The sequence below is a fragment of the Rhinolophus ferrumequinum genome, chromosome 22, assembly GCF_004115265.2.
Source record: "Rhinolophus ferrumequinum isolate MPI-CBG mRhiFer1 chromosome 22, mRhiFer1_v1.p, whole genome shotgun sequence".
Taxonomy (NCBI): Eukaryota; Metazoa; Chordata; class Mammalia; order Chiroptera; family Rhinolophidae; genus Rhinolophus; species Rhinolophus ferrumequinum.
Window position 1 is genome coordinate 37,904,847 of NC_046305.1, and position 22,395 is coordinate 37,927,241.

Below are 22,395 nucleotides of genomic sequence, written 5' to 3' on the forward strand. Positions count from 1 at the left end.
CCAATTGGGATTCATCCCAGGGGCAGAAGGATGGTTCAACACACGCAAATCCATCAATGTGATACATCACATAAACAAAATAAAGGACAAAAATCATATGATTATATCAGTTGATGCAGAGGAAGCATTTGACAAGATGCAACATCCATTTATGATTAAAACACTAAATAAAATAGGTATAGAAGGAAAATACCTTAACATAATAAAGGCCATATATGACAAACCCTCAGCTAATCTCATAATTAATGGTGAAAAACTGAAGCCCTTTGCTCTACGTTCAGGACCACGACGGGCTGTCCCCTATCACCTCTGTTTTCAACACAGTGTTGGAAGTCCTCGCCAGGGCAATCAGGCAAGAGAAAGAAATAAAAACCTTCCAAATTGGGAATGAAGAATTTAAATTGTCATCTTTGCAGATGACATGATGCTATATATAGAAAACCCTAAAGACTCCACCAAAAAGCTCTGAGAATCAAGGAATACAGTAAAGTTGTCGGCTACAAAATCAACGTAGAAAACTCCATTGCATTCCTATATACTAACAATTAAATCTCAGAAAAAGAAATAAAAAAAAATTATTTTACAATTGCAGCAAAAAGAATAAAATACCTAGGAATAACTTAACCAGGATGTGAAAGTCCTATATGCTGAAAACTATAAGACATTTTTAAAAGAAATTGAAGAAAACACCAAGAAATGGAAAGACAGTCAGTGCTCATGGATTGGAAGAATCAACATAGTTAAAATGGCCATATTACCCAAAGCAATTTACAGATTTAATGCAATCCCCATCAAAATCCCAATGACATTTTTTAAAGAAATAGAAAAAAAATCATCAGATTTGTTTGGAACCACAAATAGCCAAAGCAATCTTAAGAAAGAAGAACAATGATGGAGGTATCACACTTCCTGACTTTAGCTTGTACTACAGGGCAACAATAATCAAAACAGCATGGTACTGGTAGAAAAACAGACACGTAGACCAATGGAATAGAATTGAGAACTCAGAAATAAAACCATATAAATATGGACAGATAATTTTTGACAAAGAAGCAAAAAACATACAATGGAGAAAAGACAGTTTCTTGAATCAATGGTGCTGGCAGAATTGGAAAGCCACGTGCAAAAGAATGAAGCTGGACTGCTACCTGTTACCATGTACCAAAATTAATTCAAAATAGATCAAAGACTTAAGCATAAGACCTGAAACAATAAACTGTATAGAAGAAAACATAGGTGCTAATCTTATGGAACTTGGGTTCAAAGAGCGGTTTATGAATTTGACTCCAAAGGCAATGGAAGTAAAAGCTAAAATAAATGAATGGGATATATCAAACTTAAAAGCTTCTGCATAGCAAAAGAAACCATCGACAAAATAAAGAGGCAACCAACTGAATGGGAGAAGATTTTTGTAAACAGTGCCTCCGATAAGGGGCTAATGTCCAAAATATACAAGGAACTCATAAAACTCAACAACAAAAAAACAAACAACCCAATTGAAAAATGGGCAGAGGCCTGAAGAGACATTTCTCCAAAGAGGACATACAAGTGGCAAATAGACATGAAAAAAATGCTCAACATCACTAATCATCAGAGAAATGAAAGTAGAAACCACAATGAGATACCACCTCACCCCAGTCAGAATGGCTATCATCAACAAGACAAATAGTAACAAGTATTGGAGAGGCCGTGGAGAAAAAGGAACCCTCATACACTGTTGGTGGGAATGCAGACTGGTGCAGACGCTATGGAAGGCAATGTGGAGGTTCCTCAAAAAATTACAAATAGAATTACTGTATGACCCAGCAATCCCTCTCCTGGGTATCTACCCAAAAACTCTGAAAACATTTATCCATAAAGACACGGGTGCTCCAATGTTCATTGCAGCTTTATTTACGATGGCCAAGACATGAAAACAACCAAACTGTCCTTTGATAGACGAATGGATAAAGAAGTTGTGGTATATATACACAATGGAATACTATTCGGCGGTAAGAGAAGATGAAATAGGACCATTTGTGACAACATGGATGGATCTTGAGACTATAATGCTAACCGAAAAAAGTCAGACAGAAAAAGCAGAGAACCATATGATTTCACTGATATGTGGTATATGAACCAAAAACAACAAAAGAACAAGACAAACAAATGAGAAACAAAAACTCATAGACACAGACAATAGTTTAGTGGTTACCAGAGGGTAAGGGGGGTGGGGGGTGGGAGATGAGGGTAAAGGGGATCAAATGTAGAGTGATGGAAGGAGAACTGACTCTGGGTGGTGAACACACAGTGGGATTTATAGATGATGTATTACAGAATTGTACACCTGAAATCTATGTAACTTTACTAACAATTGTCACCCCAATAAACTTTAATTTAAAAAAAGAGAAAATATTTTTGTACAGCTGTACAATGGATTTGTGTTTTAAGCTAAGTGTTATTATAAAGGAGTCAAAAGGGTTAAAAAATTAAAAGTTTATACTGTAAAGTTAAATAGTTACAGTAAGGTAAGGTTAATTTAATTTATTTTTATTGGGGTGCCATTGGTGAGTAAAATTACATAGATTTCAAGTATACAATTCCAAAATGCATCATCTATATATTGTATTGTGTGTTGACCACTCGAAGTCAGATCTTCTTCTGTCACCATATATTTGACCCCCTATACTTTTTTTTTGATCTCCCTCATGCCCCCTTTCCCTCCTTTAACCACTAAACTGCTGTTTGTGTCTATGGGTTTTTGTTTGTTTGTCTGTCCTGTTCATTTGTTGCTCTCAGTTTTATACATATCCCACATATGAGTGAAATTATATGGTTCTTAATTTTTTTATGTCTGATTTATTTCGCTTAGCATGATACTCTCAAGATCCATCCATGTTGTTGCAATTGTCAGTATTTCATCTTTTCTTATGGTTGAATAATATTCCATTGTACATAACATACCACATCTTCTTTACCCAAAAACATCTATTGAAGGACAATTCAGTTACTTCCATGTCTTGGTGAAGAAAGAAAAATATATTTTAAATAAATTTGGTGTAGATTAAATGTATAATGTTTATAAAGTCTACAGTAGTGTATAGATGTCCTTGGTCTTCCTTTCACTCAGCCACTCATTCACTGACTCGCCCACGCAACTCTCAGTCCTGCAGGCTTCATTCATGGTAAGTGCCCTATACAGATACACCATTTTTACCTTTTATACTATATTTTTACACTATCTTCTCTGTTTAGATACTTTTAGATACACAAATACTTACCATTGTGTTACAATTGCCTACAGTACTCAGCATAGTAACATGCAATAAAGTTTTATAGCTTGGGCTATAGCAATGGTCTATACCATACAGCCTAGGTATACAGTAGGCTGAACCATCCTGGTTTGTGTAAGTGGACTCTGATATTCGCACACTGACAAAATCACCTAAAAACATGTTTCTCAGAATGCATCCCAGTCAAGTGACACAATAGCTGCATTTCAGACTATCAGAAAACCAGGATCTATTGGAGCATTTGCCACTAATTAACTACCATTAGACATTGTATTTATATTCTCAGTTGTTTTAGAACTCTTCTAACTTAAGCTGACAAGAAAAAAAAAAACCCAATATGCAACAGATAGCCAAATAGGGATAACTTATAAGTTTATATAGTTAAACCACTTATTAGCTAAGCATAGAGTTTTGCCTTAGACTCAGAGGAACTGGAGCTTTTATATTAATTAGTACATTATTTATCTCACATCTCTACTTTTCTTTCTGTGCCAGATTCACCTTCTTTCCCACAGTAAGTCACATTGCCTCTGTCCACTCTTGATTTCACGTCTTACAATTTCACCCTCCTTTTCTCATGGTTCCAACGTTAAATTGCTGGAAAGGACTCTAATTGGCCAGGTTTGATGAAAGAATTTACTGGCTCTAGAATTACTGTGGTTGGAGAATGAATTATTATATTTATCCAGCATAGGACGTGCAACCATCTTAGATAGACCCTTGTGGTCAGCAAGATGAGATCATGTAAGATCATGGGAGCTGATTTGGACAATATGTTAGAAAGGGCAAAGAGGAATTCTCCTGGAAGTAAAAAGATCAGGTCCCAGAAAAAATAAGGTAAACTAAACAAAACAAAAACACATTTCTACGTCATCTGAGCTTCAATTTCCTCATTAATAAAATGCAGTTCAAAAATAATTGTTATATTTATTTCACAAAATTATTTCAAGTGTTAATTATGTTAATATCAGCAAAAGTGCTTTATAAATTATGAAGTTTTATTAATGAGCATTACACGGCAGTTGTATAGAACGCTGAATTTTCTCTTATACCTGTTCATGTAAAGTTTGTTTTTATACTACCACTAAGTACAAGAAAATGAACTAAGAATAAAGCAAGAATGTGCAAGTAAAATCTAAGTTTAATTTCCTGGACAAATTGAGAAACATACATCTTGGTATCATTCAGCCTTTTTTTTTTTTTCAGGACAGGTGAATTTTTTGTGTGGGAACAGGAAGAAACAGTTAGTCCCCTAATTCTACAAAAGGTATTAGACATGTTATCCTAACAGAAAAATCATCAGGTCATCAACTCATAGGCGGGCATATGAAAAAGAACAAACTTCAGAAAGCCATATAAACAATAACTTTCTTCTGAAAGAAAGAAGACAGGAAGAGAAGAGAAGAGAATTGTTTTGGATTCTTAATTTCTGTATTTCTAACTGCTTAAAGTAAAACTTCTCCCAATTACCACCAGTAACAAAATGTGTTCAAGAACATTCGTAGGCTTTACTGAAGATTTGCATGACCTGGCTACTGGTTATTCAGTGTAGAGAGAAAGATGAAGATACAATCCTAACCCTCAGGGGGCTCATAGTGAAATTGAGAGGTAAAATGTAAAGTTCTCCTTTTCAATCAGCCTTCCTTTTTATTTCCAGGCCCTACTACCTTTGTGTCAGACCTTATCACATCATGCTTATTTTATGGCAGTAGTCTTCTAATTCGTCCTTTGGCCTCTAATGTTTCTGTCAACTAACTCCCAGTTAGACTAATTTTTCTAAAAATAAATGTTTTACCATATTGTTTTTCTTAAGAAAAAAACAAAAAAACAAAAACTCTATGGCTCCAAAATTTCAATAGGATAATGATTATTTATGGATTAAATTTTAGAGCTGTGGGGAAGCTTAAAGAGTTTGCACCAAATTCAAACCAATTTTAGATATAGCTTCCATTTACAAATAAGGCCAACAACTAATAGGCAGAAAATAATCAAAAAATAAAATTCCCGGATATTAAATAGAAATTGAGGAAAGGTCAGTGGTCTTTATGTTATAGCACTGAGGAACAAAATTCAATTTTTGAGAAACCATAGAAACATAAAACACAAAATGAAATGAAATTTGGTGTATATTAGTAAAAAATTGGGAAATTGAAGTGTGGAAGATTAATTAGGATACTAAAGCAACCACCTAGGCAAGAATTAATGATAACCCAAATTTGAATAGTGGCAGTGAAAATGGAAAGAAAAGTACAAATGCAAAAGACATTATGAAAGATAAATTCACAGAACTTGATGATTGAGCCAAGGTAGAGGGATACGTAAAAACTATTTTGAGGTTTTGGCTCTGGGAAAATAGTGATACTTACTACAACCAGAATAAGAAAATCAGAAAGAGGAGTAAATTTGCTGAAGTTTCTTGAAAAGAAATTGTGTGCTCCATTTTCAATAAATTAAATATTCTTGAACTGGACATCTGTTGTTCTGCCACCATTCACCATTTATCTGGTAACCGTATATATGTTTTTCTTTGGCAAACCACTGTTCCTTCATCCTCAGCTGACTCCTCCTCTAGCTACAGAATGGGCCACCAGTCTTCTAGTGAAAGCACTGAATTTCTGTACACCCAGTGATTAATTCAGGGGCACACCTGACCCAGTTGGAGGCAATATTACAAAATTAGATTTCTGCTATAACAGTTGGGAGAGAAACAAGTGTTTTTTTCCACTGGCATCCCAGCAGTTAGCATGATGTGGCTCGTGAGAAGGAAGTCAAGCCAGCAAAAGGCAATAGCAAAAATAGAGTTAGCCTGCTTCCTGATGACATTCTTTGAACCCTTAATTCAAGTCCCCCAACATTTCAGTACATGAGACAACAAATTCTCTTTGGCCTTAAACAAGTTTTGTAGAGGTTCTTCTCTGACAATTTTTAAAGTCATGTAAATTGCTCTATTAAAACAATATACAGAAATGGAACACTTCCTTAAAAACAAACCAGGAAGAGAGTGAGAGAGGGAAATAAAGCAAGAACTTTCTGGAAATCTAAAATCTTATCTTTTATGGGAAGCAAAAAAATATATTTGCCCCTTTTTTTAAAGGTGAACATCTGTTGAAATTTTTTCAGTATTTCTCTCACGTTTTTAAGTACGTGTCATAGTTCTGTGGGCATGTGCATGTGCTAAACTGTATCATTACATTTATTTTATATTGTAATCTCCCTCTGAATCCATAAGCAAGTTCTTCTTTGACATGTGTTCTTCCATAAACCCACTAATTACTACTGGAAGGGTAATAGTATATTCCCTCTTTGGAATTTTGGCCTACCAAAGAAGGCCATGTCTTCATTTGTGTCCTGCCTTTTCCATTAGAATTCTAGGGAATGAAAACCCAAAATCAAGACAAGAAATATGAATGTGTGAGTATCTGGCATCATCAGCACATATGGTACGCTTCATTTGATACTTTCTTTAAAAAGTAAAACCAAAGTCTACATTTTTTACTAAAATGACTGTTTGGTTTTTTTTTTGTCCTTTCCAGGGGCTGATCTGTTCTTTCATTTTATAAACCACTGGTATTCTTTTAATTAATTAATGTACTTTTATTGCTTAAGTGAATCATTTGCTATTGCTTTCTCTCTCTCTCTCTCTCTCTCTCTCTCTCTCTCTCTCTCTCTCTCTCTCGCTTAGAATGAATTAATACAGAAAAATATTTTTTTAAAAAAGCTTATGCATGTGTCTATATGGTCTGCTGTTACATATTTTATGCTAAAAGAGATTTGCTTGTTTATAGAATTATATTTTGCAAATAAAAGAATGACAATGGATAGTTTGATTACTTGTCAATAAAGATAATTATCTTTCTTGTCTTCAATGTAAAATAGCACTCAATATTGATCTCAATCAATCAGGAAAATAAGTAGTTTTGAAGCCCTGATTTTTTAGCATTGTAAGATATTCAGAACAAATACACTATAAAGCCCCTTTATTACAGAGTTCAAAATTGAGTTAGTAATAGAAAATACATAGCAGAATTAAGGAGACAATCAATGTTAAGCTAAAGGAATGGCACTGGCAAGACCATAAAGCGAAACAACCAAGAGGAAGACCAGCAGCTTTGTAACCATTTCTACGTTCCAACTCGGTATGTGCAAAACTGAATTCCTCAACTTTCCTCCAACGCCCCTTCCCAACAAAATCTGCTTTTATGGCCACCGTTGCCATGTCAACTGCTCATCCGTCCAGTTGCTCAGACCCAGATTCTTAGTGCCATCTTCAAATCCATTCTTTCTCTCATATCTCATAATCTGAAAGGAAATCCCATTGGCTTCACCTTCAATGATCTCCAGACTTTGATCACTACTCACCAATTCACTGCCCCCACTGTGGTCTGAGCCACCACATCTCTCGTATATGTTACTGAAGTCACCTCCTAACTGGTCATTTTGCTTCTGCCCTCATTCTCTTACGGTCTGTTCTCAATGTCATAGCCAGTTTTCCTTTTCAAACACATTTGAGCATTTCACTTCTGTGCACAGAAAAATGAAGGTCCTTATGAGGGCTTACAGTGCCCTCCGGGACCTGAGACTGCTCTGACCTCGCCTGCTCTTTACTCTCTCCCTGACCACAGTGGCCTCTTTGTTGCTGCTCAAACATATCAGGTAACAACCCACCTTAGAAACTTTGCAAAGTTTCTCTCTTCTCTTCCTGGAAAGCTCCCCATCTCCCTCATCTTCTTTAAGTCTTCTTTTAATTTTGATCTACTTACCGTGTTTCCCTGAAAATAAGACCTAGCCAGACAATCAGCTCTAATGCCTCTTTTGGAACAAAAATTTATATAAGACCCTGTCTTATTTTACTAAAATATAAGACCAGGTCTTTAATATAATATAATATAATATAATATAATATAATGTAATGTAATGTAATGTAATGTAATGTAATGTAACGTAATGTAACGTAACGTAACGTAACGTAACGTAACGTAACGTAACGTAACATAACATAATATATACCAGGTCTTATATTAATTTTTGCTCCAAAAGACACATTAGAGCTGATTGTCCAGCTAGGTCTTATTTTTGGAGAAACAGGGTAGTCAACTCTGATGATGCACTTAAAGTTGCACCTCCAGATATTTTCAATCCACCTTCTCCCACATTTTGTTTTGCCATAGCACTGCTCACCTCCTTTTAAAGTGCTATTAATCTACCAGTTTATTTTGTTTAGTGACTGTCCCTCCTGCTGAAACTTAAGTTCCACAAGCGCAAGTGTCCTTGTCTGTTCTATCCACTGACTTATTCCAAGAACCTAGAACAAATGCTCAATAAATACTTGTTGAATGAATTGAATGGATATTATATAATCCCTGTAGAAATTAAAGCATAGATTTGGAGCCAAATTGTTTTACCTTTCATTTAAATCTGACACTTTTATACTATTTACAGTCTATTTAGTCATTACAGCAACAATATATGGTGGATAATATTATCATCCCATTTACACATGAGGAAAATAAGGCACAAGTAACTAAAGCAAATTTAGCAGGATCACATAATTGATACATATAAGCTCAGAATTTGAATTCACGTTATTTAAGGCCAGAGCCAGGGATTTTTAACACCCGGTCATGCTACCTTTATTGACTACTTTTGGGCAAGTCATTTATATATACTTTACGAGCTTTTTTGCCTATCATCAGTTAAATGGGGATATCCATACCTCTCACACATTGTGGTGAGAAGCAAAGATAATATTTGTATTATTTGCCTGACAAATAATTGTCATGTTGCAAATATTAGACTACCCTTATTTTCCTGACAAATAATAGGCAATCATTAAATGAAAATAATATTCTAGTCCTTCCCGCATGGCAGTTATAGTAAGTGACATCTCAAACAAGCTCAGTCCTTATAGGATGTGTCTCTGCCCTTAAAAGACATGTGGGAATGAGGTTAGGGCTCCATGTAAAGGACCAAGAAACTTGCTTATCCAATTTTAATTTAGAATTTAGTCAAATGTTTCTCAAAGAGCAGAACTAAGGTCTAGCTAATAATAAATGGTCCATTTTCCAGAGTGTCCTTTACAGATATTTAGTTAGCCAGGTAGCCAGGGTCACAGAAACCTTGGGACAGAGCCAACAATTTAGAGAACTCTAACTGGAGAACTCTTAAATGATTTACAGAACTCTAAACTCGTGATGGAGAGCCAGAGGCCACAAGTCTCCATTCCACATTGCCACTTGCCAGCAGTACCCTGAGCACACCACCTCTCTGTGCATTACAGACTGAGAATAAAACTCACAGAGCTACTGCTCACAGAGAGCTGGCTCTATACCAGACACTCTCCTTGACTATTAGTTCCTTCGATCCTCCAAACAACTTTGCAATCAGGAAAAAACAGATAACACTGAGGGCTGGGGGGCACCAGAAATGAAGACAAGGAAGAACTGATTAATGAAGAGCAGAAAATTGCAATAAGCAGAGGGGCAAGATGAACATATTCCCAGAGGAATGACAGCACTGACTCTGTGAGTTAATAAACATACATTGAGTACTGGGGGTGGGCACCCATTTATGCTATGTGCATTCCAAATATATAAATGAAGCATGATGCTCAATGGAAAGTAGTTTACAGATTTTACAGTTTACATTCAAAACAGACAAGGAGACATTGAATCATTATGTAGGAACAACTATGACAAATATTGTGCAAGAAACTCAACAAAATGTTTGAATGCAAAGAGAAAGGAAAGATTCATTTTTTTTTAGCGGGACATGAGAGAATATTTTACAAAATAGATGATACATGAATATGAGAGACGATCAGGATTTTGACTAATAGGGAAATTTTTAAGGGCAACTCCAAGCAGAGAAACAATCTGAGTGTAGGCACGGTTCTGTGAAGGAGCAAATGGCTCAGAGGCAGAAATGCATGCAGAACACACAGAGCAAAAATAAGGAGTGTGTACAAAAAGATAGAGGTTTAATAATATTATTGTAAGTCCAGTTAACTTACTGAGAAATCTCAGTTTAATGAGAAAAATAAACAGTGGGGGGAATAAAAACCTTCTAGTAATTCAGGAAATTTTTAATCCTACTTTACAAATGTCGTGTGTGTGTGTGTGTGTGTGTGTGTGTGTGTGTGTGTGTGTGTGTGTGTGTGAGACATACAGGCTTAGGAGCCATTGCACACATGGAAGCATCCCTGAGGGAAACCCAAGAGCCTGCTGACATATTCTTCTTCTCTCTCTAAATTGCCACATCATAAGTACTTCACTTTTCAAGGAAACACAGCTAGACTCATTGATCCCACAGTAAAGCAAATTTATTCTTAAAAGACTAAAGTAAATACTGTAGCTTTAATCAGCTCTAAGAAAACATACTCAGCACTGCCCTCCTCCTCCTGCCTCAAGTGCATTTGAGGCAGTGCGAGGTCTAAGTTTGAGCAGATAGATTTCAGTGGAAGTAATTACAAGCTGCAACATAATTTCCTTAAAACGACACACATACTAGACAAATACTTATTTGTGGTTATAGAGTGGGTAAAGTTACCATAAAAATAGTAGCACACCTTATAATAGTGCTGTATGCCATAATTTACCTTTGCTATATCTGAAGTGTCATATCTTGTTCCAGACTTAATATTTAGTAACTAACAATTTAATGTACAAATCTCTAGCCTAAGAAGCAGAATAATTAGAAGAGGCAAGCCCCCCTTTTTACACGAAAAAATGTAGTGAACCATGAAAAATGCCTAAGGAGAAGTGAGAAGTGATTTTTAGTTATGAAAAATGTAGGGCGATCTTCAAGTAATTCTTACAAAACATGCAGTAAACTCAATTCAGGTGTTCAGAAGGGCAGGAGTGGATCCTAAATAACAACACATTTCTCTTATGAAAGTAAGTGCCATGAGCATAACCTTAGTTTGATGTGTACATGTGCTCTAAAAATAGAATTAAAATGTAATGTATTGTAACAGACGCAGTCAAACCCGTCACAAGTTTCATCTACCACCAGTGAATGGGTTGACAGAATGTGGTCAGTCCTCTATGACTTCTGTTTGGGGAAAATATGAGCATTGGGGCAACTGTCCTTCTGTTTTCTCACCATCCAAAATAAGTCTCTCATGAAACAACAATAATAATTACAAAACAAAAATATCAACAACAAAATATTTCCTAACACTATAGAAATTTTGGAGCTGTTGGAGTGATTAAAATGATGGGTAATTAAACCAGAGTCTCTCAAGGATTCAGCTCTATGGAAATATTCCATATCATTTGAGTAGGGTTTCCAGGCGGGAATTCCCACCCCTCCTCAGGAATTTTTCGCTTTCCCATTCTCGAATCCCCAGAAAAGTTGGTCCGGAAATCGGGAAAATCAGCTTCTTGAACCCAGGTGGTTGGTAGTATCGGCTGTCACTTTGTGGAAAGGATTCATCGTGGAGAAGAGAAAACAGTTTATATCTCAGGATTCAGGAACGGGAAAGCGAAAAGAATTCCTGAGAACGGATGGGAATTCCCGCCTGGAAACCCTACATTTGAGTAGTTTATTTAAGCTCTCTGACAGCAGCTTAAACAGAGCAAAGGGTAAGAGTCCAGAATACAGCTTACTTCAAAATGTCAGAGCTCATAAGACTCTTCCAGGACAAAATCTATTTCTGGCAGTTGATATGAGATCTATCAGGTAAGGCATCAAAAACGACATTTTGTGTACTTTTTCCAAGCTATAGCATGACCTACAAATGTGTTGGAACTCACAAATAAGACTCATAACTTAGATAACAGAAACCAAGTACACACAATCTATTTCTAATATTCCCTACTTTCCATTGTTTCAGCTTTTATTATTCTGATCAAAAATTGGAAATGAAAAATGTAAAAACCTAGCTGCTATCACAGGGCCCACCACACTGAATTCAGGAGGAAAGGAAGGAGGGAAGGAAAGAAGTAGTGAGTAAGGGAAGGAGGGAGGGAGGGAAAAAGACAAAATAAAAATTTCTTCCTGACCAAAGAAATATTTAGTGTGGTCACACATAGAAATGAGTTTGAAACATCCCTCCAAGAATTAAAAAATACGGGATATAAGATTGTCCTATGAAAGTGAAATGTTAAAATCATCGTATAATCCCTAAGAGCAGAGATAAGCAAATTCACTTGAAACAGAATGATTCACACACATAAAGTCTATCAACAGATGTAATGTTTCATTAACATCTTTGAAGAAAGAATTAGTTAATCAGAAGAGCAAGAACAGTCAAAGAATCAGTAAAAAGGACAGCCTGGAAAGCAAACTTTTCAAGGAGAAGGATTGCCTGGGGAAGAGTTTTGCCATGGACTTCGATCATTTTCTACCAAGGAGATGGATGCATCCGGCTCTCTTTGTCTCAACCCTTACACTACCTAACTAATCCTTTTTGACTTGTCAGTTTAATGACATTAAATAAACTTCTGATTAAAATGTAATTTCCATGTAGAACGTCTATAGGCTAAAATGTGAGCATGCCCTTGAAGAAACACAAAGAGAGAATCTTACACACACTAAGGCATTCAGTTTCACACCTCTATGAAGTAGGGATTACCATTGCTTTCATGTGACAGTTGACAAAACTGTAGCCGACAGGTTAAGAAACTTCCCTATGGTCTAACAGCTGAAAGCTGTAATACCTGGATTGGAATCCAGAATCCAAGCTCTGACTGCTGTATTAACTAGGCGTCCTCCTTACTATTATTACCCTCATCCTTTAGATGAGCAGCCTGAAGCTTAGAGAAGGTATGTGGGTGCTAGAACAAGAATGCGAACTCAAGCATGTTCTATTTAATAAGCTTTATGCCACAGACATAACCTTATGTTAAAAGAAAACATTGTTATTCAAAATACTGAATTAGAAAAGTTAGCAAAACAAAAGGTCATATCCTCTTTCTAAATTCTAGGGTTACATTTTGTAATAATTTATAGGATTGCCCTCATGGTCACACATTTCTTTATCCATCATCAGATTTGAGGATTTAAAATCCATTGCATCTTTTGTATGTCTTTCATGTAAATTAGGGGCAACATATTCTCAAACACTGACTTGCTTATTCTTCGACTAATATTTTTGTATTTGGATAAAGTATACTTTGATAAAAATACCCACAATTCCCTTTAAAGTAGCCTGTGATTTCTTAACTGAATTTTATTTACTATTCTGTTCTGTGCTACATGTTTTGCTGCCCAAGGAGCACTTGCCATGTGCAACTTCAATGGATTCTTTCTGATGTCCCAAAATAAATCAAATTATACAGCAAGCAGGGATATCACTAAAGTCTATGTAAATAAAGATATATAAAAAATTAAATATAACCTGTCATTTGCCTGTGACTATTGAAAGTAAAACCATTCATGTTGTTCCAAATAAAACTCCTGAGGGTCACAATTTTTTCTAAGAGGGTGGTAACTAAGAATGAACACTTTTTAACAGGGAGAGAAAAGGGCTTTTGAAGACCTGGTCAGGCCTATTCCCCATGATTCCTCTTTGCTTTACCATATCCCAGACCTGCTAAGAAAGATTACAGGACTTTCTTTCATCAGCCCATATACCACTGAGAGTAACTTCAAAGTGAATTGTCACAACACTGTGCAGTAGTCTGTAAATATATAAAGCATACTATGGAAGCTGCTCAGTGTGTGGTTTAAAAAAGTTTTCAAACAGAGAAGGTCAAAGGCATAGCATCTCAAAGCCTTTTTGTTCTTTATTTTTTGCTAATCATAGCATGATGTCTCAAGGAACCAGTTTCTGGAATTTTGGAGTCTTCCTTCCGTGACTTTATCCTCATCTCCCCAACTTCCAATCAACTTTCAAAGTCTCTGGTAAATCGCTTCTTTCATAGCACTTCAGGATTGGTTCAATAGCTTAACAAGACTTCCTGCCTCAAGTATTGCTTCTCTTTAGTACAGCCTGTACAACACTAACAAATTAATCCTCTGAAATCTGTAATTTATATAGTGTAGAGTCGTTGCTCAAAAAAACTTCATTTGTTCCCCAATATCCACATAATGAATCCAAATTTAGTGTCCTCAGAGGAGGAAATGCCTGCTCACCTAAAACAATCTTCTATTCTAGTCAAACTGGTCAAAATACCATCTCACCTCTCTCTTCCAAAACAAAATCTCACAGACCTTGATAACTTGTTCACTGATTTAAATCCCATTTCTGCACTCCAAGGGTCAGCTCTTCCTGATTCTTCCCGCCGAGTTTTAGGCATCAGGAATGTTTTCATCCTCTGGCTCCCTGAAGTTTGCTCAATCTTATTGCTCACTTATACAGCACCTCACAGATATTGCTTTCTATTGCTAATTTTGTTTTTACATTTATATTTTGAATATCTGAACAGTTTAAAAATCCTTTCACAGTATGATTCATGTCTTATATGCTGTTATATCTCCAACATTCCAAAACAGAGTTAATAAACGATAATTTAATAATTTCAATGATAATAATGGCCTTGATTTAATCCGTTTGTTTCTTGTGTTTATAAAAGTATTTATGCCAAAAACAAAAAAGATCTATTAGGAACGTTTTAGAGTGAACTCACCATTATTTAGGAGATTGACTAGATGACATCTAACATCCATATTTTATCTAAAATCCCATACTATTCCATAAGACCAAAGTCCTTAAAAAGGTTAAAAGTGATAAATCTAACTTTCATACATGTTATATAACTTATATCATTCAATCTTTTTAGTTAAAAAAAAAACAAACATAAACACTTCTCTATGTAAACCTAGCATAATAGAAAGAAGTGTAAATCCAGGTCTCCAAGAAATTTATAGTCTTATTGGAGACAAGTTATACACACACAGAAACCTAAATTAACAACAACAAATATCATATGCTAAGTAGTTTAATATGAGGACGAGATAAAAGAGTCTTAGAGTTGCTTAAAATTTCATAATTCTCTGGAACATTAAGTGTTCATGGGAATTGTGTTTCTATCTGAATTATCTTCTATCTTTTATGACCGATATCTAATAATCTATGAACTCAATTTGACAGACCCTCCCAACATCAGTGAGATGTTGGTGAGGATGTGGAGAAAAGGGATCCTGTGTGCACTGTTGGTGGGAATGTAAGTTGGTGCAGCCACTGTGGAAAACAGTATGGAGGTTCCTCAAAAAAATAAAATATAGAACTACCTTAGGATCCAGCAATCCTACTTCTGGGTATTTTCCTGAAGGAAACAAAATCACTGTCTTGAAAAGATGAACATCTGCACCCCTATGTTCATAGCAGCATTAGCCACAATACACAAGAAATGGAAACAACCTAAGTGTCCATGAATGGATGAATGGATAAAGAAAATTTGACACACACACACACACACACACACACACACACACACACACACACACACAGGTCTGTGTAAGCCATGATCCTGCAGGTAATCATTTCATATGACTCTGGAATATCGACTAAGAAAATTGGGATTAATCCATGATGAGAGAGAAAAAGAATAAAACAGAAGTTATTTCAATGTCAGATAAGAGCATTAGTTATGGATGTAACTAAAGCATATTAAAGGGGTTAACAATTAAAAGTAATGACTGTGGGCAAAAGGAAAAGAAAAGATTGATGTGTCATTTCCCATAATCAGATGTCAGACTACCTTTTGGTCATATAATAAACACCATTTTTTATTATCACTGAAGTTTAAAAGATCATGAAGACATGATTTTCATGACGTTTGGTTGGGGAATTATACGTACTGAAGAGAGCTGGTATTACTTTAACTTCTTGGAATGCTTAAGCTCATCTTCTCAGGACTATCCTAAGAGAATCTAGTAACGCCATTTATATTCTTTAGAAGTATAATTAGCTACCTGAAACTAACACGTAACTATGCTGATTAAATCATCATTATATATATTGTCTCATGCATAAACAACTGTCCACTTAAATTTCTTTCAATGTTTATATTTTCATTTGTATTGATGATGATCATCTCTTATAAGCAATCACCCTGGCCCTCAGAAGCCTATGGTCCAGCAGGCTAGTAGGGAATATACATACATACATATGAGGTCAGACAATTAAGATCGCCACTCATCCCACAAAAAGTGCTACATACCTCATTGCTGAATATCACTATGGTCACCTTCGAAGTACTCCCCTTGGGAAGCTATGCACTGACACCAGTGCCTAGTCCACCCTTCAAAGCAATTTTGGAATTCTTTTTCTGGAATGGCCATCAGAGCTGGTGTCATATTAACCTTGATGTCCTGAATGCCATCAAAATGTTTTCCTTTCAATATTTCTATTACTTTCAGGTAAAGAAAGAAGTCATTGGGGGCCAGATCAGGTGAGTAGGGAGGGTGTTCAACTACAGGTATTTGTATAGTGGCTAAAAACTCCCTCACAGACAGTACTGTGTGGGCTAGTGCATTGTCGTGATGCAAGAGCCATGAATTGTTCGTAAAAAGTTCAGGTTGTCTAATTTTTTCACGTGGCCTTTTCAGCACTTCCAACAGTAAACTTGTTTAACTGTTTGTCCAGTTGGTACAAATTCATAATGAATAATCCCTCTAATATAAAAAAAAGTTAGCAACATCGTTGCAACAAGTTTGTGAACTTAATTGTCAGACTTCATACATACATACATATAGACATATATGGGGGGAGGAAGAAAGAGAATAAGATATAAAGACAGAGGGGTGGAATTTTAGCATATATATATTATTACATTATAAAGTCAATAAAGAATCGATATAATGAGAATAAAAGTTTTCAGCTTTATTGAGGTATAATCTACAGTTTGTAAGATATATAAAGCATCCAATGTGATGATTTAATATGTGTACATTGTGAAAGGATTCCCCCCATCAAGATAATCTATACATTCATCATCTCACATATTTTCACTTTTTTTGTGAAAACATTGAAATTCTAATCTCTTAGCAAATTTCAATTGTGCAATAACTGTTATATATTAAACTTTTTTTCACTCATTGAAATCTATTGCAAAATTTTCATTCTTAGAATTGTCACGTGTACCACGAAGCATATTCCTAAAAGGCAAATTTAAACAATTGGAAATGACAAACCTAAAAACCAAAGTGAATTTCATGTTTGTAGTATGTGAAAATAGCCTAATATCCAATAGTCCAATTCAGAATGTATTAAGGGTTATGTTTTTGAAGTAAATTCATTACTGACCTTCCTGTTGGAAGCATACTATAATTCTGTACACAATATTCTTAAAACAACCTATAAGAGCATCTTAGTAACATTTAAAAATATGCCTTATTGGGTTGCAACATTGGTTCCAAAATTGTTTCCTGGAAACAATAATCAATGATTCATGTTTGTCCCCAATCACTCTTTTGTTAATATGCTTACCATGTTTGAGGATTATTTTCTATCTTCTGTTTCATTGATTCTTTTCGGACATTGCATGAGCTCAAATGTGAGTTTTCAGGTTATGAAACTGAACAAACCTCTTGTGACAGCCTTCAAAGGGACACAAAAAAGTTTCTCCCCAGCGTGGATGTATACATGTGTACGCAAATTCAAGTCCAGGGAAAAGCGCACTGATAGAGCCTCTCTGGAGTAAGAACCACAACATGTCTTTTTAGTTTTGAGCTCTCATAGAATGCTTTCCCACATTATACACATGTGATCTCGGGGACCATGTATGCGGATATGCTTTCTCAGGGAAACTCTAGTCTTGAACTGTCTTGTACATCCATTGTGAGGACAAACATGGAGCAGCATATTCTTTATTTTTGCTTGGCTTATTTCCAGCAAATTCTGCAACCTGTTTAGGATCTGATGAGTAAGTGCTGGGTATTGCTCCAGGAGGAAGCTTCTTGCCTATTGTATATTCAGAATGCTCAGCTAGTGAAATATCTCCAATAATTTGTTGAGGAAATTCTTTTTTTCCCTCTTTTTCCATGCATTGCAAGGAACATTCAAGAAGTGAGCTTGCTGTAAGAATCTGTTGAGAATACTCTTGTTCTGATCCGTCTTTTGGGCTGTTGAAAGACTTCAGAAGTATGTCCTCTTCCAGGATGGGTTCAGAAAACTCACCTATTATTATGCACTCTGTGTAATAGTCAGAGAAGAAATTCTCTTCACCAGCATGATGGCTAGTTTCCTGGTGCCCATCTTTATCACACAAGGTCCACAAGCATGTCAAGAGGTTCCTGCCAGGCTGGCGCTGGCGTGGCTGGATTTGGTTTATCCCCAGGGAGGGCTCTTCTCCCCAGGCCTTCCTGTCTGCGCGTCGTTTCCCTTGTGTTCATTTGCTTCTCCATGTCGTCCTGCCTGCTTCCTCCTTGAAGGTTTGCACCAGATTTACCAATCACTTCCAGAGAGCAGTGATCTCGGGAAGTCTTTAGGAAGTACCTGCAGACTGTCAGTCTATGAAAGGAATGTCTTCTTCAGTCTTAGTCATACATCCCCACTTAGTACAGTTGTCCATGCTGCCCGTGAGTCACTCTGATATTTCCTAGTCCATTTCCTTTCAAAGGTAGGACAAAGAAACTGCTATTCACGTTCCCAACAGCAGTTAAAACCCTACATTTTTAATAGACATATAGTCAAGATAAGCTATATCATTATGGGCCCCAGATAAAAATAAAAATGCATGTTCAAAAATGATTAACAAAATAGCAGAATATTAAACCAAGCATGGGGGCTTTCTGAGAACAGACCCTATGATTCTGCACAGGTCATATGTCCATGAAGTCAGACCTGTAGAGGGGAAAAACATTTACAACATTTGCTCACAACCCTGTGTATTTTCATGGGTCAGATTAAAATAATTATTTATCTAGATCTCAATCTCATTCTAGATCCACAGAGCTAGACCATTTTCAATCCCGTGAATCAATCTCTGAGTGTTTATGGCCAACTGCCAACGAGGTACGGTTTGGGCAGAAGAAAAAATAGTAAAAAATTAATAGAGAAATCTCTGGTCCATTGGTATAAGTAGATCTTTTTAAAAATATATATATAAAAATACAATTTAAAAAAAGGGTTGCAAAATATTCTTTTAGCAAAGTATGATGTTAAAAACTTTTTACCTCACAATAATTATTTAAACAATATCACTAGAAATTTTGAATGGTCCTTTAATTTATATGGCTTTACTTTTATATGTCTCAATCCCAAAATATATCTATTTCTACAATATGTATTACTTAAATCAACCATTTAGGCCAGGCTTCCATCCCACATTTGCCAGGAAGACTCCCCATATCATTGACGTCACAGGTGCTCTTTCGCTCCTCTGAGCTCCAAAAGCATTCGATGCCTGTACCACCCAACATATTCTACCTCATCATAATTATTTTCTTTTCTGGATTATAAACTCTTCGGGGACACAAAATATGTCTTAAGCATCTTTATAAGAATCACAACACCTAACAAGATGTCTTAAACACAGAGGGAGCTCAATATAGGTTTATTCAATAGATAAACAAATAGAAGTGGTTTAAAATGTTGTGTACTATTGTGTATAAAGAAGATAAAAAAACACAAATGTAATTGTCAGTATGCAGATAGTTTCTTGGGTATGCTGTTGTGGTCGGGATACGATGAAACAAGATCACTTTTGTTTAAAAAGACTGAAGTTAGTTTGGCTTTCTAGAAATGCCAAACTTTAGAAAATTAAAGTATTGCATTTCTCCCAGTCTTTTTATATATCCTTTTCTTTCACATTATTTCTGCACCAGAAGAAAAAAGCAACATATTTTTTGTAGTTGCAGTAATTTATGTAGAGAAATTTAGTGAAGAGAAAACCAATTTAAAACACCTGTTTTTAATATTTACTTATATTTTTGTGTTCCATAATTGAATGATATTGTTTTCCATTAAAATATTTTGTTGTTCTTATCTTGAAATATAAGTAGTCAAGCTTAAATTTAAAACAAACAACAATAAAAGAAACGTCCAATGTATAAAATTATGAAATACATACACAGGGTGCCAAAAAAATGTATATACATTTTAAGGAAGGAAAAAACTGCATTAAGATTGTAATATATATATACCAATAACAAAAGATGAATACAAGTTATGTGTTTACATACTTTTTTGGCACCCCTGGTATTTTAAAGCGGATAAAAGTTCATAGTTCTATGATTTCTAGTTTTTCCTTCCTTCTTCTTTCTTTACTTCCTCTTTCCTGTCTTCTTTCCAAACATAATAATTTAATCCAAAGCCATTAACTAAATCTGAACAAGGTAGACATCTGTAAAGGGAGGGGGCAGTGACATAGGATGATTTTCATACAAGAGCGTGGTGTTGTCAGCCTGGCATGGAATATGACAGACTGAGAGAGAGAGACTCAGAGAACAACGAAATGGTGGTTGGGAAGAGGAGCAGTGGAGTAACAATGATGACAATGAGAGCTTGGTTACATGTGGCAAGGCTTGATCATATAAGCAAGTGTATTTTGGAAGTAAGGAGCCAGGTTTTTTACTGATGGAGAAAGAAGTTACAAATAAGAAAGGGGAGACAATTATAAAATGCCTTGTGCTGCTATTGGACTGGAATTAGAAATAATATTGTGAACTCACAGATTGTAATGCATAAATTCCACCCAGCACATGTGTCCTTTTTGTCATGAACCCTTCCTTGACCTCACCCCAATGCCCCCACCTACCAGAGAGATCTGTCTCTGAATCTGCTCCCTGCGTTACATGGTGCCGTCCCTCTTCCCAAATGTAAAATGAACCTCTGTCATTGAATTCATTAACTATATTGAATGTTACCCTGTATTTCTCTTTAGTCTGTAAACTATTTGAAGTCAGGATTATATACTCATTTCTGTGCCTCTCACACTGTAAGCAGTAGAGTTTCAGTTATTTAATTCCCTAAAAGTTCATTGAATTTAAATAACCTCCGGAAGGTTGTCTGGCATGATAAATAACTGATGGATTATTTTGTAAACTGTATCAAAGACCAGTAAACCAGGCATCAGTAAGATTATATTTTAAAGTGTGACAAACAATATTTCTCTTTAGAAAGTATGCTTTTCGATGTGAAATTTACTAAGGTATTTAATCTTACCAGTTGCTACTTTCAAGGACAGTTCCTATTCCATTCCAGTCTACATGGTTCAAGTACATCTGACCCAATCTCCTGCTCAAGGGTTGAGCACAAAATCCAGATTTTTCCAAACAGGGTACTCTGTTTCTTCCCCCACCTCAACTTCAATTACTCATTGATTCAGGAATGGGCAGTGACTCAAGGGTGTTCAATCAAACTCTCCCTGAGATTTCAGCACACAGTGTGAGAAAAAAGGCTTTCTTTTACTAGTACTACTAGCTGTTAGGTCTTTGGAGCTATAAGGATCATATAAACTCAGAGTTTTCAGGGAATATTTCCCCTGCTATATGCACGCTAAAGACTGTAACTGACACAGAGGAACTTACAACCAAGGGTAGAGGCAGAATATTATATGTCACACAACTCCCTGAATACTGTTGGTTAGACAAGGATGGGCATTTATCCTAAAGACACTCAGCCTTGAAATGGCTTGGAATGGAAAGCTTTTGCCCAAACAGCCTACCTAGCCAGTAATAGTCTCTTTTTAGGAATTTGAATTGCAAAATATAAACGGATAAACACAAAACACTACAGGAGCTAGGGCAGCTAGGATGCATACAAGGGCAAGAGGGATTATCGCAGGCCAGGAGAGAAATTATGAGTAAACGAAAGCTAAGCAGTAAATAGAAGGTACTCAGAGGAAAACATGAAAAGGACCCATTTACAAAAGAGAATAGAAGCGAGAATAGCCATAATTGCTAACAAATATAAAATGTCTACACTTATGTCCCAGGCATTCTTCTAAGCATTTTAAGTAGATTATCTCATTTAATATGGTGGCCATATTCCAAACATTTTCCCATATCTTCTGAATTCATGTATTTATTCCTTCCCTTGTTCACTTAATAAATTACTATTGAGCTCCTACCATAGACTAGGCACTGTTCTGGGTTTTGAGAGTGTAGAGCTATTAAAAGTGATCTTTGATATCTTGAAGTTTAAGACAATTTATTTATTTATTTATTTATTTATTTATTTATTTATTTATTTATTTCTAAAGTATAGCACACTACCTGGTACAGTAATTATTAT

General features: G+C 35.7%; 1 pseudogene; it reads right to left on the reverse strand.

The window, feature by feature from the left end:
• Window positions 1-17,707: 17,707 nt before the first annotated feature.
• LOC117015094 (zinc finger protein 42 homolog) lies at window positions 17,708-18,563 on the reverse strand (annotated as a pseudogene).
• Between the last annotated feature and the right edge of the window lie 3,832 nt (window positions 18,564-22,395).